At 35.9% G+C, this 17,166-nt stretch overlaps 1 protein-coding gene across 1 annotated transcript in view; it reads left to right on the plus strand.

Moving 5' to 3' along the window:
- MACROD2 (mono-ADP ribosylhydrolase 2) overlaps positions 1–17,166 on the plus strand; it is a 2,133,612-nt gene that overhangs the window by 1,814,015 nt on the left and 302,431 nt on the right. The window lies entirely within an intron of this gene.

Here is a 17,166-nt window from a genome sequence, read left to right on the forward strand (position 1 = left end):
GCACAGGGGAAAAGAGATGAAAGCTTTGGTTAAGTAAAGACTGTGAGAAGCATCTTGATGGTATGGTCACAAATATCACTTACAAGAACTAAGAGTAGAATAATTTGACTGGAAGAGATAATTTAGGTAGGTATATTGGGAATGGATGCAATTTTAAAGTTAAATAAAGATTAGTTTGTAGAAGTTAAAAATGCATTATTTAGGACATGAAAATCATATGACTTTTGAGTTGAGGCTGGTATTTTTAAGAAAACAATTCTAACTTTAAAAGACAGGATGAATACTCCTGGCCAGTGTGGTTCATCCCACATCCCGCACTTGGTTGGAGTATCATCCCATAACCAAAAGGTTGTGGTTTGATTCCAGTCATGGCTGGAACCTAGGTTGTAGGTTTGGCACCTAGGTTGTGGGTTTGATCCATACTCAAACATACTGGTTTGAGTATGTATGGGAAGGAACCAATTGAAGCCTTCTCTCACATCAACGTTTCTCTCTCTTCCTTCCATTCTCCCTTCCTCTCTCTCTAAAAGCAATGAAAAAATGACCTCGGTTGAGAATTTTCAAAATAAATAAATAAATAAATAAAGTTGAGTGGCCAGAGTTTCAATAATCAAGGCCTGAATGAATTGGGCTAGTGACAGGACTAACAGGAAAAGGAAGTGTAGAACCTCAATGAAGGAAGGATTCATTGGTTTTGATTATGGATTGATACATGAGGTGAAAAAGAAATAAATTAAGATTAATTCAAGTATTCAATACTTGTTAATTTGATGGGTCAACAAGTTAAGATGTGAGTCCTTCATCATCATGGAGTAATTAAAAATCTAAAAGCAGATGAGTTTTTTAAGGCAGTGTTTCTCAACTGTATCTTGACTGGTTAAACACTTATTCAACACTAAAAATTTACTGTGATACTGATTTATGTGCTGCATGCCAGGTACCCTTTTGTGTACCAGATTTATGGTGGGGACACCAACAAAGTTCCCGCTGACATGGAGCAGTCAGCACATGATTGATAATATGCATGATATATTCAGTTGTTTGTGATAGCTATAATGCCATATCTCTCAAGAAAGTGAGAGAATAGTGGCATTGCTATTCAAATAACTCTAAATCTTCTCTAATTTATTAAGCAAATAAATTATTCACAAAGATAAACAACTTATTATAAGTAATTTACCAGTGATAACCACTGTACCTCAACATCTTGGCTGAGAACATTATCCTAAGAAGAGGTTAGAAAGAAAGCAACATGGCTCAAAACTATATCATGGGGAGTAGACATATGTGATGAATGAGAAAAGTAATCAGTGTATTAAGTAAATCAAGAAATGGATGGAGGGACAGAGAGACAGATAGATAAAAAAGAAAAAATAAGTAGAGATTAGAGAATTTAGAAGACTAGGAAGAGACCCAACTTGGGCAGTGTTACTGAAGCTGAAGGAAGAAAAATTTTTAAAGAGGACATATTTCACAGTATTTAATGATAATGATAGATGTAGAGAATTATAATCGGGGAATTTAAAGCTCATTGATAAACTTTTCAAACAGTAGTTCAGCAAAGGAGATAAAATCAAGGTAATATCAATGAGGGTATAGAAAATAGTATTCATAGTATAAAAGAAGGCCAACATGATCCATTTGCCTTACAGAACCTATTTGTCAACAAATAATAAGTTGATTATGGAAAAGAGAAATAAAGGTGTTCAGGAGCATGGATAGTATGTGGTTAGGAAGAGGTACAGAATCCCAAAATCTAGGCACACTGACTAGAACCTAAAGGATGTGTCACAGGAAGTGAATCTTGTGATCAAAGACAAGATATATCAGGTCCTAGGATGGAAATTTGGAATAAATGCCTTGTTGAAGAGAAACCCCATCAACCCTGATGTTACTTGGAAGAGACTTGAGCACATTTTCAATTCAGTACAGCTACAAGCAATGAGTATGGAAGTTAGCTTGCAAAGAAATGAAGAGAAGTGAACGTGAGAATTAGAAATTTAACATAGACTGCTTTTAAAACAAAATATAAAAAGTCTATTAAGCAACTACAAGATTCCAATTGACATTGGACAGCAGCAGTGGGCTCAGTTTACAGTGTTTTTTAGCAAAAACTATGGGATGAAAAACATGAGGAAAAAAATTGCATGATGTAGGTGACATAAGGGTAGAAATAGCATAAGGAAAAGGCAAAAACTGTAGGAGGTTGAAGACAGTTTTGAGAATATGAAATCATCTCTTTCTTACTTTCTGCCTTCAAGGACAGATGTAAAGTTGGCATAATAATGGCATTATATTTCAAGAGCTTATTATACTACCTGACACATATTAAACATTAAATTTCTCTATTAGGCAAGATATGCAAACTGCTATAAACAACTTCATAATTTCAGTAGCTTATCATAACAAGGTTTATTTCCCCTTTGAGTCATAATCCAATATAAATTGGCATGGGAGCTGTCCTGCATGCAATTATTCAGGGTTTCATGGTCTTTCCAGCTAGTGCTCTGTCATCCCCCACGGTCACTGAACACTCCAGTAGATCTTCTACATCCAGCTGTCAGACAAGGAAAGAAAGAGTGTGGAACAACATGTGAAGAATAATCTTAAGGGTTGAAAATGCTACCTGTGGTCTTTGTTGGTACCCCATTGGCCAAAAGTCAGTCACCTGATTGTTTTTAGTAGCAAGGAAGGCTCAGAAATGTAGTCTAACTATGGGCCCTAGAGGAAAAGAAACAAGTTTTGATAAAAAGAGTAGCAGTCATTTCAACTGTCATTATGATTACTATTATTATTATCTGTAGTGAAATTTTAGTCAATTTAATTCCCTGGAGAATGAAGATGAGATAAAACAAGGTTTTATTATTTTTTTTCAATGTGTGGTTGCTGGGGGTCATGGCCTGCAACCCAGGCATGTATCCTGACTGGGAATTGAACCTGTGACACTTTGGTTCACAGCCCACGTTCAATCCACTGAGCTATGCCAGCCAGGGCTAGGTTTTATTATTTTTAAGACAAGTTTTGATGGATACTAGGGGTAAGAAATTTAGACTCACAAACATGCCATAAATAAATCCTAGTGTTACAGAACCAACCAATGGTGTTCTGGAAGAGCTGTGGGATATGATTGCCTGCCACCAAGAAGTGTGACTCCCAAGGCAAGAGTTTAGTGAAAAAAGAAAGGGGTTGTTTATTTAAAGGTTATACAGATTTAGGATGACAAATTTCTGGCATTAAGTCCCACTCCCTTTAAAAACACCCAAAAACAAATAGTCCAGCTTCCCTCTGCCAAACCAGGTCAGTTTCAGAGTATGCCACTGAGAGGTACCATCTTGCAGAAAAGCAGAAGTCTGCAGCTCAGCATTCCCCATCACGGTTTACCTACAAGCATCTCTCAGGAGTCTGGGTGGCCAGGCAGGTTCCCGCAGCACCGCCAGCTCTGCTGCCATCTTCTCCAGGAAGACTTCCAGGTAGACATCCCAACCTCATAGCAGCCTCCTCTGCAGACCTTGTGGCTGACTCACTGACCTTCAGGCCTTCTGGCAGACGTCTAGGCAGACTCACAGACAGATCTATAGACAGACCTGCTGACCTCTAGACTTTGTAGCAGCCTGCTCTAACTTAGATGTTCAATTTAGAACTTCCTACATGATCTAATATTTGGCTCTTCCTATAGTGCATTAGTGCCTGTCACTTTTGTCAGCTCCCCAGTGTCTTTGACCCTCTTTTGACTGCCATCTTTAGTCAGGGCAAAAGTTCCCAGTGATGAACAGGCATTTGGTAAGGACATCCACCCCATGGCTATGTCACAAGTCACTGCAAATTCTCATGGTCACCTACACAATTCTTCCCAGCATCTGCTTTGTCCTCTTCCCTTCAGGAATGCATGGCTGTTAACTTGTTTTTGTTATGCAATATATCTTAAATGCTGTTCTTTCTGCTTTTCCATGCCCAAGAAAGTAGGTTGTTCCCTACTTTCAGGGGACCCATTCTCTGCACACCATTACGCTAGGAAGCCAAAAAGGAAGCAGTTTCATACTGAGAAGAATAGAAAGAGTTGGGAGAACACTAAAATCCTAAATGGACACTTCTTATCTGGACTCCCCACATTTCTGACATATAGTCAGCTACTACTCTGCCTTTCCATTGGGTACCTATAGGTTTTTCAAGCTTAACACAGACAAAACTAAACTGATCTTCCCACCTCCACCAGAATTTACTTTACCTGGAGTCTGTTTTAAAATTCCAGTTGATGATAATGACTTTCTTTTAGGTATTCAGATCATATGTCATTCTTGATTCTTCTCTTATGGTCATATCTGATAATCAATAAATTGGGAAATCTTGTTTGGTTCAACCTTCAAAATATATTTATAATTTGATCAATTTGTGTGACTGCCACTGCTACACACAAGCTACCATCATCTCCTGCCTTTGCCATCTGTCTTTTTCATAGACTCTTTTTAACATATTGTTGATTATATCACACCTTCTACTCAGAGCTCTCCAATGTCTCCCACCTCATTCAAAATAATTGCCTCAGTCCTTACAATGGCCAGTGTGACTCTCAAATTCTGATACCTTTTGTTTATATTGTTCAAATTCTGGCCTCCTTGCTGTTCCTTACACATATCAGATATCATCCTGCTTCAGTACCCTGGTTCCAGATGTTTTCACCGCATGAAATTCTGTATTCCTAGATACATGAGTAATTCTTTCACTTCCTTCACATCTTTATTCATATGACACATTTTGAACAGCCTTCCTTTGCTCATCATATTTGAGAAAGCAACATGCCCCACTTCAATTAAGTCCCATATGCCCTTAGTCTGCTTCATTTCATCATTTTTATAGCACTTTTTACCCTGACACATGGTATGTAAGTTATCTATTTATTATGTCTACTATTTAGTTGTCCTCCCACCTCCTCAGGAGAGTATTAAACTCCATGAAGTAAGGAGTCTTTGTGTTGTTTGTTTGTTTTGTTCACTGATGTATCCTAAGCCTCTAGGACAGCACCTGGCACCTCTAGTTTAGGAACTACTTGTTAAATGAATGAATAAATACTCCAATTCATTACTTATTAATTAATTAATAATTATTTAACTTTGCCTTGACATTGACTGACATAACAATTTCCTTGACACATTGCAAATAATTTTGATAATAATGTGGGCCCCTGACTACAGACAGCAGCTGGATTTTAACTGAAACTTTGTAAGGAAAAAATTAATTACTTTTTGTGAATAGCTGATTTATTTTTTGTTTGTTATTATAATATTCTCTGTCTTTCAAACTATGTTTGAAAACTTACAGTCCAGCAAATGGTTGGGAGTGGAGAGCATGCATCACTTACAGCTACAGTGATTTTTTATCTCTGACTCATCTGAAAAAGCCTTAATTGAGTATTTATTCTCATGGTGCAAGATCCAAAAAATCTTAACCACCATTAAGCTGTCTACAGAAGCAAAACAAAATGGAGAATTAAGGCAATTATCAGGATGATATGAACCATAGAAAACATGTTTGCCTCAATCTGGATGTTTCTAGAGAACTTATTTTTGACCTAAATTATCTGAGTAATCCCCTCTTTCAGTTTGCATTTCATTTTGCACAGATAGATAGTAATTTAGTGTAGAGAGGGAACAGCCCATAATATAAGAAATCAGTGTGAGAAGAAACTCACTACCCAGGGTGTGTTTTGCTTTGTCTTCTATTTTTACTAAATTTTGTTGCCTGAAAAAAAGAAAAAGAAAAGAAATTAAATAAAATAAAATAAAGACTTAATAAGGAATCTTTTAAAATTAACTGTTTCACTGAATGTGTGCTTTGATACCTGCCTACCTTTTGATATTAACTAAAACAACCCTTCAGTTTGAATATCTTTTAGCTCCTGTTTAGATTGTAACTTTAGATTCATCATTAAAAAGCAAGTGGGTAAATAAAAATAGGACATTAATCATCATACATTTATTCTTATGCAAGTGCAGGTACAATTACCAGAAGTGTGGGATGCTTCTGGTTTACATAAAAGCCAAATCCCAAGGATATTTCAAGTGTGTGATGGTGAGTTTGCAGGCAAGTGTTTGCAGGTAAGTTAGTGTACTACTCTTGTTTGCCCTAACTGCTTTATCAGGTCAATTTTATTTGTTTAATATCTTCAATCTCTTTTTGCAAAGATACATTTCCCAGTAAGGCTATTTATTAACTTTACAATTTGATATTCAAATTACCTCCTGACCACCACCAGCTTCAATGGTGAGCAGAGGAAGACCTGTGCTATGTTTTTAAAATGCAGCACCTGCTGGAAAGTAGGGCCCTCTGTGGCTAACCAGACCTATGTCTTGCTATCATATGAGCATCTCATTGGGGCAAATGACAGAATCCCACAAGTCTCAGCTCATATCAGTTGCACACATGTGAACCACATTATTCACTGATCTTAAATATCATCCCTAATTTGTATATCTTTAAAAAAATTAACCCTTATTTCATTGATCTTCTCTATTTTCTTTTTAGTCTTCATTTATTTCTGTTCTAATCTTTTTTATTTTTTTTCCTAGTACTCAATTAAAACTTCATTTAGTCTTCTTTTTCTAGTTCCTTGAGGCATAAAGTTAGGTTGTTTGAGATCTTCTTTCTTTCTTTTTTTTTAAATGTTTTGTTTTAAGATTTTACTTATTTATCTTTAGAGAGGGAAGGGAGGGAGATAGAGAGAGAGAGAGAGAAACATCAATGTGCGGTTGCTGGGGCTGTGGCCTGCAAACCATGCATGTACCCTGACTGGGAATCGAACCTGCGACACTTTGGTTCCAAGCCTGCCCTCAATCCACTGAGCTACGCCAGCCAGGGCCTTATTTATTTCTTAATGTAGGTATTTGTCACTGTGAACTTCCTTCTTGACTGCTTTTGTTGCATCCCATAAATTTGGTTATTTTATGTTAATATTTTCAATGACCTTAAGATATTTTTTAACTTTTATTTTGGTTTCTTTTTCAATCCATTTGTTTTGTTTGTTTGTTTGGTTGGTTGGTTGGTTTTTTTTAGGAGGGTGGTGATTAATTTATATATATTTATAAATATTCCAGTTTTTTCTTGTAATTGATTTCTAGTTTCATATCATTGTGTTTAGAAAGGATACTTCATATCGTTTCAGTCTTGTTAAATTTATTAGGACTTGTTTAATAACATAACATGTGAGTTATCCTGGAGAATGTTCCATGTGTACTTGAAAAGTATGTGTATTCCCCTGCTGTTGAATGAAATGTTCTCTGTATATCTATTAGATCCATCGGCTCTAGTGTGTAGTTTTCTTATTGATTTTCTCTGTGAATAATGTATTCATTATTGAAAGTGAAGTATTGAATTCACCTACTATTATTGTATTGTTTATTTCTTCCTTCAGGAATATTAATATTTCTTTTTTTTTAAGATTTTATTTATTTGTTTATTTATTTATTTATTTATTTGTTTTTAGAGAGGGAAGGGAGGGAGATAGAGAGAGAAAGAGAGAGAGAAACATCACTGTACGGTTGTTGGGGGTTATGGCCTGCAACCCAGGCATGTACCCTGGCTGGGAATCGAACCTGCGACACTTTGGTTCGCAGCCCGCACTCAATCCACTGAGCTACGCCAGCCAGGGCTCTAATATTTCTTTTATATATGTAGGTGTTCCTGTGTTGGATGCATAATATTTACAAATATTAATTCCTCTCATTGAATTGGCACATTTATCATTATAAAACAACCTTCTTTATTTCTTACTATAGCATTTGCCTTGATGTGTATTTTATCTACCTTAGTTTATTTTAGTTTCCATTGGCATGAAATATCTCTTTCCATCCCTTTATTTTCTGTGTGTGTCCTTAAAGCTGAAGTGAGTCTTTTGTAGGCAGCATAGACTTTGGTCATGATTTTTATCCAATTTTTATTCCAACATTTTATCTGAAAAAATTTTAATTTATATTGCATTTATTGGGATGGCATTGGTTAATAAAGTTACATAGGTTCCAGGTGTACAATTCTATAATATATCATCTGTATATTATATTGTGTGTCCACCACTCTAAGTCAAGTCTTCTTCCATCACCATTTATCCCCCTTTACCCTCTTCTACTTTCCCTACCCCAACTTTCCCTCTGATAATCATTACACTGTTATCTGTTTCTCTGTGGTTTTGTTTTCTTTGCTTAATCCTTTTATCTTTTTCACCTTGCTCCTCATTTGATCCCACCTTGGACAGCTTTCACTTTGTTCTCTGTATGAGTCTCTTCCTCTTTTGTTTGTTAGTTTATTTTGTTCATTAAATTCCACATATAAGTGAAATTATATTGTACTTATCTTTCTCTGGCTGGCTTATTTAATTTAGCATAATACTCTCCAGGTCAATCCATGCTGTCAAAAAAGATATCATTTCCTTGTTTTTTTACAGCCAAGTAGTATTCCGTTGTGTAAATGTACTACAGCTTTTTTATCCACTAATTTATTGATGGGCACTTGGGCTGCTTCCAAATCTTGCCTATTGTATATAATGCTGCAATGAACATAGGGGTACATATATCTTTTTGAACTAGTATTTTGAGTTACTCTGAATAAATCCAGAAGTAGAATTACTGGGTCATACGGAAGTTCCAGGCAGCTGTCTCAGCAGGACACAGCTCCGAAGGGTGACACAAGAGGGAGTCCAGAGGGAGTCCAGAGGGTGGGGCTATTGTTTTTCTCTAGGATGATGCCTTATGGAGGGCGTGCTCCACTCAAGAAATGTATTATCAAGGATATGAGAGAGTGACTTAGCGTAGGTATCCTAGTGGCTGTCCCTTCAGCTCTTTCCCAAGAGCCACAAACCCCTGTCTATCCTCACATAATTATAGCCTGCTCTGCCCTCCCTACACCAGAGCCCTGGGTAAGTGGCTGCAAATGAAATTTTGTGCTTGGGCCTTCTAAGAGGACATCTGTGTCTCTAGTAGACTCTCATCTCTCCCTGGAAGACAGAATCTTTGCTTATACAGCCAGATATTATGTGGGCCCCCTTCCCTGGTGCTGGTGTTCTGGGATTAGGGTTGAGGCCCCCCACTTCTCAGTGGGAATCTTTGCAGCTGAGATATCCCTCTGAAATCTCAGTCACTGCCTGTAGGAGTGGGGCAAGTTATTTTTGTGACTCTGCCATTTCTACCAGTCTCCATGTGGCTTCTTCTATAAACCCTTGGTTATAAGATTTCTCTTCAGTTAATCTTCATTTTGCTATTCAGGTTGATTGCTCTATATTTTAGTTGTAACTACAGTTTGTTACAGTTTGTTGCTGGGTCATACAGAAGTTCCAGGCAGCTGTCTCAGCAGGACACAGCTCCGAAGGGTGACACAAGAGGGAGTCCAGAGGGACTTAGTGAGTGTAATGTCCACCTAATCTGTTGTCATCTTGGAGCCCTATCTAATTTCTTTTATCTTATATCATTTGATTGGGGAATATGATTAATTACATTTAAAGTAATTATTTATAAGTGTGGACTTTTGTCTTTTTTTTGATGGGTTGTAATTCTTTTTTGTTTTCTTTTTTTGTTCTCTTTCTTTGTAATTCAATGATGTTTTTCTGTGGTGGTATGCTTAGATTTCTTTTTATTTTTTGAGTATTTACTGTAGGTTTCTGATTTTGGTTACTATGTGGCTTGCATAACATTTTATATTCATAATAGTAAATTTTAAAGTGATAATAACTTTGAAAGTATTCAAAAGTTCTACACTTATACACTCTCACACATGTTACATTTTGATGTCACACATCTATTTACTTTGTATATCTGTTGAATAATTATTGCAGTGAATTATTTTAGTACCTTTGTATTTTATGATTCATACTAGACTTAAAAGTTATATAACCACCACTGTTACAATACTAGAGTATTCTAAACTTAACAATATATTTATATGACAAGTAATTTTTATATTTTATATGTTTTCTTGTTATTAACTAGCATCCTGTTCATTCCAGCTTAAAGAACTTTCTTTAAATTTCTTGTAAGGCCAATCTTATTGTAATAAATGTCAGCTGTTGTTTGTTTGGGAAACTCTTATCTCTCCTTCAATTTGAAGGATAAATTTTCCTGATACAGTATACTTGGTTGGCAATTTTTTTTTCTTTCAGTGTTTTAAATTAATCATGCCATTCTTTTCTGGCCTTTGAAGTTTCTGCTGTAAATCTCTTAATAGTCATGTGGTGGTTTCTTTGTACATAAAAAGTTGTTTTTCTCTTGCTGATTTAAGATTCTGTCCTAGATTTTATCTTTTGACAATTTGATTTTAGTGTGTGTCAATATGGGTTTCTCTGGATTTTTCATGTTTTATAATCTCTAAATTTCCTGAATCTAGATGGCTATTTCTTTCCTGAGATTAGCAGAGTTTTCAGCCATTATCTGAGTAAGCTTTCTGCCCTGTTCTCTCTATCTTCTCCTTCTGGGACTCCTATATGTGTATGTTGATTTATTTGATGGTTTCTTTAAGTCTCTTCAGCTATTTTTACTCTTTTTTTACTTTTATTTTCTTGTTGCTCCTCTGATTGGATGAATTCTATTGCCCTGTATTTGAGTTCCTGATCCTTCCATCTGCTTGATTTAGTCTGCTGTTGAAAACGTCTACTGATTTTTTTTTTTAGTTCAACTATCATATTCTTCAGCTTTGTCATTTCTGTTTGAAGGTTTTTATTTAATTTATTTTAATTTTATTTTAATTGTTCTATTTGAAGGTTTTTAATGTTTTTTGTCTTTTTTGTTGAAATTCTCACTTTGTTCATGTGTTGTTCTCTTGATTTCTATGAGCATTTTTTTATGATAACTATTTTGAACTGTATCTCAGGTAAATTATTTATTTTGTTTCATTAAATCTTATCTTGTTCTTTGGAATATATTCTTATGTTTCTTCATTAAATCTGTGTTGATTTCAATGCATTAGCTAAAACAACCACCTCTGCCAGTTTTGAAAGAGTGGTTTTGCATTGGATATGGAGTTCATCAACTAGCTCAGCCTGTGTTCCTGGTTTTCCTTCAAACCTTTGTGATTGTTCAAGCTCCCTTCTCGTTCTTAGTGGCTTGCAGTAGTTGAATATGTGCCAGGATCCATCAATGTTCCAAAGGAGAGGTGCATTCAGCACCTAAATGCAGGTTTTTTGGAAGCTGGACCCTCAGACAGCAGCTGGGAAAGTATTACTTAAGCCTTTGCCAAGGAATAACTGGGAGGTGGCATTTTTTTCTGTTTTGTCTACACAAATTACAGGTGTACAGTTGTAGGGGTGGAGGTACTCCTGAGCCACTTAAAAACTTTTTATTGTTGTTTTCTACAATTCTATGGAGCTCCTGAATGCAAGCCTCTTTAGGCCCATCCTCCAAGGGCCCATTCCTCAGACAGCAGCCACAAAACTACTGCACTAGATGTGTATAAAACTCCTCCTGGCAATGTGGAAAAGACTAGAGAGAGATGTCATGGAGGTGTCCACAGACTTTCCTGGTCTCTGGAGAGAATGGCAGCCATATAGTACCACTTGATGCATGATAAATTAGAAGCCTGACCATCAGGCAGTAGTGTTTGAAGTATGCAGACATTCCTTTTAGGAATTGTCTAGGAGATGGGTGTTTTTGCCTGCTCCCTCTGTACTGTGCTCTGGGAGGATAGATGGTTATGAACAGCTTTTTTATTTACTATAGTACTTTAGCACTCGTGAATGGAAGCCCCTTAGGGTGTGAGAGCCAGGCATTCTGAAGGCCTGTCCCTTTGGCAGCAGCTGCAAAAGCTGAGAGGTAGAAATATATACAACTTTGAGGTAGACACTGGCAACGTAGGACAGCAGGGAAAGGGTCAGAAGGTGTCTCCTAAATTCACTGATGTCCAAGGAGAACTGCTGTCTGCCTCCAGATATTAGCTAAATTGGAAACCTGATCCTCACACAGCACCTTCTAATGTATGAAAATAGATTCCAATGAGGCAAGATTGGGAAATGGGGAATTTCTACCTGCTCTTTCTGTGTTGAGCCCAGAGCAATAGCTGCAATGAATACTCATGCACTATAGTAACTGCTTCTTTCTTTGCTCCTGTCTTGTGGGTCTAATGGACAAAACTCTGCTGGCTTTCAAAAGCTAAGTGTTTTGTGGATCCACGTCTCAGATGGGAGTCTTAAAAAATGGGACACTAGTGTAGGATCGAAATGCTTTGCTCTTCACATAGAAGCTGGGAGTTGGGGGCTTCCTCCTGATTGTATAGTGCCATGTCCAAAGTGGGGTTAATGATAAGACTGGGTCTCAGCCTTTCCTACCTGTGTCAATGTGGGTATTTTCTCATTTTCCTGATGTGTAGAGGAGTAACCAAGCTAGTTTCTGTATTTCTTTTAGAGGAAATTGTTCCATGTACAACTGTTTATTCACTGTGTCCATGGGGAAGGGAGCTTTAGGAGCCTCCCATGTCATCATCTTCTACGATTTGCCTAAAGGGTTCTCTATTATGACATATTTATTCACATTGACTAATTTAATTTCTCATTACTGAAACATCCTTAAACTTTACTACTTCTAAACATCCTTACATAGTCTGTCTTTTGCTTAGATTGCCTCTACCTGCATTTCTGTTTAAGGAAATCAAATTTGCACTTCATGGTATGACTCCAAACCCTTTTCAGTAAAATTCCCCCTTTATCATGATAATATTAATTGCTTCCATCTGAAGTGACATAGTATAGTTCTTATGTATTCTTTTCTTATTTTCTTCCTCTTTCTACCTAATTTTCTTATTGTTTCTGAATTATAATTCTTTTAATTATGAAATATAGCTTCCACAGAGAAATTGGCATAGTCTCAAATTGGTAGTTGAACAGGTAGTTCTAAAATGAACTCCTTTGTAACCATCCATGAAGAGAACTAGAACATTGCCAATACCCAAGGAGCCCCCATTGTTCTGTTCATTAACAGCCCTCTCCCTCACCAACAGAATTAACTGTTTCATTAACTCTTTCTCTTTCATATATATATGAATCCCAGAACAATACAGTGTCAGTATTATTTACAATATTTAGCACATAATGCTAAATATCATAGCTATTACTATTATTTTTTTATGTCTTTGTATGATCTATATGTACTTCTGACTTGAACTGTTGATTAACTTCTGAATTAATAACTTGTCTCTTTTGACATCTTACTTCCTGGAGGATGATGACTCATCTTAAATTGTTTTTATAATCCCCTGTATAGACTAGCACAATGTAGGTGCTTATTAATTTTTTCATTGTAGTTAGTGCATCCAAATAAGTGTTACTGTTATGAAATAGTAATAAATTTAATATTGAATCATCATGTATAAGATTCTCAGTAGCCCTTAATATTTTCTTTGTAGTTCTTTTCTTCATTATTTGTTTATTTTCTATGTTATCACAAAGAAAGTGAGTTTGTAACCCTAAAGCACCTGTCACAAAATAGTTGCTTAATGAATATTTATTAAATTAAGGGAATGAATGACACTTTGGAGATATCAAGGAATTACAGCTGTTTATGACATTCACTTTTTATTGATGTCTGTTATCATTAGAACCCTATTAATTTCTCAGTTCCTGCATGTTTGGAAGATATTGATTATGAACTTGGCTAATTATTTTCTTTTGTGAGAATATAAACTTTCTCTGAAGGCCAAAGTTTGGTCTGGAAAATGAAAGATCAGTTGTTCTTGTTCAGGTTTAAATGTTCTCTTTACAAAATGAGGGATAATTACATGTAGACCTTTTTAAATTATTAAATTAACAATAGCATGATTAAAGTGATAATGGTTTTTCACAGTAAAAGTAAGATTTTTATAACTTTGTCATAACATATGGTATATTCATATTTGACATATTTGAGGCAGAAAAATAACGCTTGGTGTCTAAAAATTATGCCTGAATTCTTCATGACTATAACTCATGGCTATATACATATAAACGGTTAACATATTTACTATTTTCAAGGGTTTTAAAAATTTTTTAGATTAAAACTATGTTTTCTTGAGGACAAAAACAAGAGAAACCTTCCTTTATCATCTTCTCAGAATGCTCTAAATGTTGTTCCTAGGATTTATCCATTTGGAAAGTAGTTACATTTTTTGAATGTTGATTTCTAAGATGTGACAGAAAAGTACCTTATTTCTTGGTAGAGAAATTCCAAATACTCTGAAGGCCTGCATTACAAAGTGAAAATACAATATCATACAAGTGGGGAAAATTGCAATACCTCTTCCCTAGATAGCAGCTTGTCTTTGTGTTGTTTGTGTAAGTGATGTATTTTTCCCCAACTGTTACCCATAAAATGTGCTGTAGAAATAGTGCATTGAACCAATAAGCACAATTTCCTTCCCATTCTACCCTACTCTGGTTAGAGAAACTGAAGTCACATCAAGGTCCCATGAGATCTCATGGTCCAGGAACTCAAGATACCATTTGAACTTCAGAAATAATTGTTTAGTTCAGCCTTTGCCATTTAGTTGATTAAAAACAAGCATTAGATCTAAATAGTAATGTTTAATATCTGCATTAGCATTTTTTAGCTTGTAAAAATTTTTGCAAGTATCTAATGTTCAGCACATCTCTTACATTGTTGGTGTCCAAGCTGGTAGATCTACCCTCCCAGGGTTCTAAGAGTGCCCAGCTGTCTGTACTGCTTTCCAAGTAAGTATAGGATGGATACTTAAGCTTTGCAAAGCCAAGATTTGTTCCTCCTTGTGACAACTTTGGGTGTACCTCATCTCTATCATTTGGTACTTTTTTCTGTATGAGACTGCTTTCTGACAAATGAATTTATAGCAGCTCAGATTATAGATATTTTGGTATTTTCAAGCTAATGAAAACATGCCATGATAGAAGAAATCCTTTAAATTACTTAACTGCAGCTGTTTTAATATTTTTTAATATTTGGGAAAGCAAAAATAATGGGAAGAAAAGTTAAGTCTGTAATTTTGTCCCCATGATTAACTTGAGAAAAACTGAAACATACTGCTTCTACCATAAAGACAAATATGCTTCCCCTTAGCTATGGTTCCTCTTGGGGCAACAAAGTTAAACAATCACATCAATCCCAACCACACACACACAGACACAAACCCCACAAAACTCAGAAACACACACATGTATTTCTATTCCAGTGTGTACACTCCACTTACAGATCTTTACCCATCTTACCAACTTCTCTATCAAAGAGTATGACTTTGAAAGCAGGTAAAGTGTTCACTGATGCAAGATACTCCTTTGTATTGCATGGTCACTTTTGAATTAACAACCTTTTTTCCTGAGATGAAACAAACTCAGCTGTCATTTATTGCATTGATCTTTGCAGCTACCTGTCCAGAGTGGGATACTCCACTTTGCTGTGCTCTCTTGCCTAATTGTTGTTCTAGTCCTTAGGAAGCTTATCTCATCCACAGTAGTATCTCACTAAAGTACTTTCTGCCATAACTGTTCCTATTTAACTACAGTGTGTACATTATACCATAGTGATGCATTGAGTCACATTTAATGTGGGAGGATAAGCTCTGGAATGAAATTTGCCTATAGACACTGACTGTGGATTAAAGTGGGAGAGAGAGTATGTGTGTGTATGTGTGTACACATACACTATATGTTATTACTTTATTTGCAAAGCAAGTATAATTGACCATATGTAGATCTTAAACCATTTCCTTTGGGATGACAAAAGTTTACAAATAATATATAATAAGCAAAATTCTGTACCTATATGTACCTAACAACTTGAATTTGAAATGTGTAAAGTAAAAATTCACAGAATTACAAGGGAAAGTTGGAAAATTCACAATCATCATGGGATATTTTAGTATCTGTCTCCTAAAATCTTATAGATCAAGCAGACAAAGAATTTGTAAGAAGACAGAAGATATGAATGGCACATGATAGTTACTTAATGAATGGAGGGAATGGTATACATCAAATCACTGTACCTGTCATAGTACTATAGGTGTAATTTTCAGGACATTTAAAAGACTTATTTATTTATTTTTAGAGAGGGGGAAAGGGGAGAGAAAGGGAAACATTAATGTATAGTTGCTTCTTGAGCGCCCCTGCTGGGGACCTGGCCCGCAAGCCAGGTATGTGCCCTGACCGGGAATCAAACCAGGGACCCTTTGGTTCGCAGGCCAGTGCTCAATCCACTGAGCCACACCAGCCAGGGTTTGCAACAGATATTTAAATACTTACTGAAAAGTGATACAATCAAGTTATTTTCTCTGACTCTCAACTAAAGTTTGTTTTTTTGTTTCTTTTTTTCTTTTCACACACAGCCAAAAATAATGTTTGGATTTTTTTTTCCAGAAAAAGGAATCAGAAAAAAATGGTTTATTAGCATCTCATACGTGAGTTAATGTATTTTGGTTAGAAATAATGTTTTTGGTTACTTAGCACTATGTAAATTGAACTCAATTCAACAGACTTGTTGATGCATTGGGCATTATGTATGCACTACAGAAGTGGTTTCCAAAGTTACTCTGCATTAGAGTCACCTTGACAGCTTTGTCAAACAAGATTGTTGACCCACCCCCAAATTCAGTAGGACTGAGATGGAGCCCAGAAATTCACATGTCTAACAAGTTACCAGGGAATACTGAGGTTGCTGGGTGGGGACCACACTTTGTAAACTGTTGAATGACAGTAGAACCAAAAAGCAGCACTTTATCAAATATCAATAAAATGACTCAAAGACAGGTTTGGCCTTCCTTATATCTTTAAATTAATTATCTTTCATATTTTCAGTATTTGAACAGTCATTTCCTCAAATGGGAAGTCCATTTAAAATTTAAAGACAATATGCATCAATTGGTTGAATAAGAGCATTAGCTATGATATTCTTCTCAGTCTTATTTTTTACCTTTTACTGGTATCTCTTAAACCTTGGGCCTCGGGTTTTGGAAGATTTAAGTGCTTGAATTAGGCATCCTTAGGAAACTAAGTGGGTTCTAATAATATCTTAGTCCATATTTCTAAAGCATGTGAGCATATGGCTGCTGAGTAATCAAAATTTCCCATGGTGCATTTCAGCTGTGGGTTGACATAACAATAGTCCTAAGTGTATAGCAAAAAGCAATGCTTTAAACTGGAACAATCACCTCTAATGTTAGAGGAAGGGTAAATTTAGAATTCAGGATTGAGAACAGTCAGAA

This window comes from Phyllostomus hastatus, unplaced genomic scaffold (genome assembly GCF_019186645.2).
Source record: "Phyllostomus hastatus isolate PE091 unplaced genomic scaffold, TTU_PhHast_1.1 phas_contig_17, whole genome shotgun sequence".
Classification (NCBI taxonomy): domain Eukaryota; kingdom Metazoa; phylum Chordata; class Mammalia; order Chiroptera; family Phyllostomidae; genus Phyllostomus; species Phyllostomus hastatus.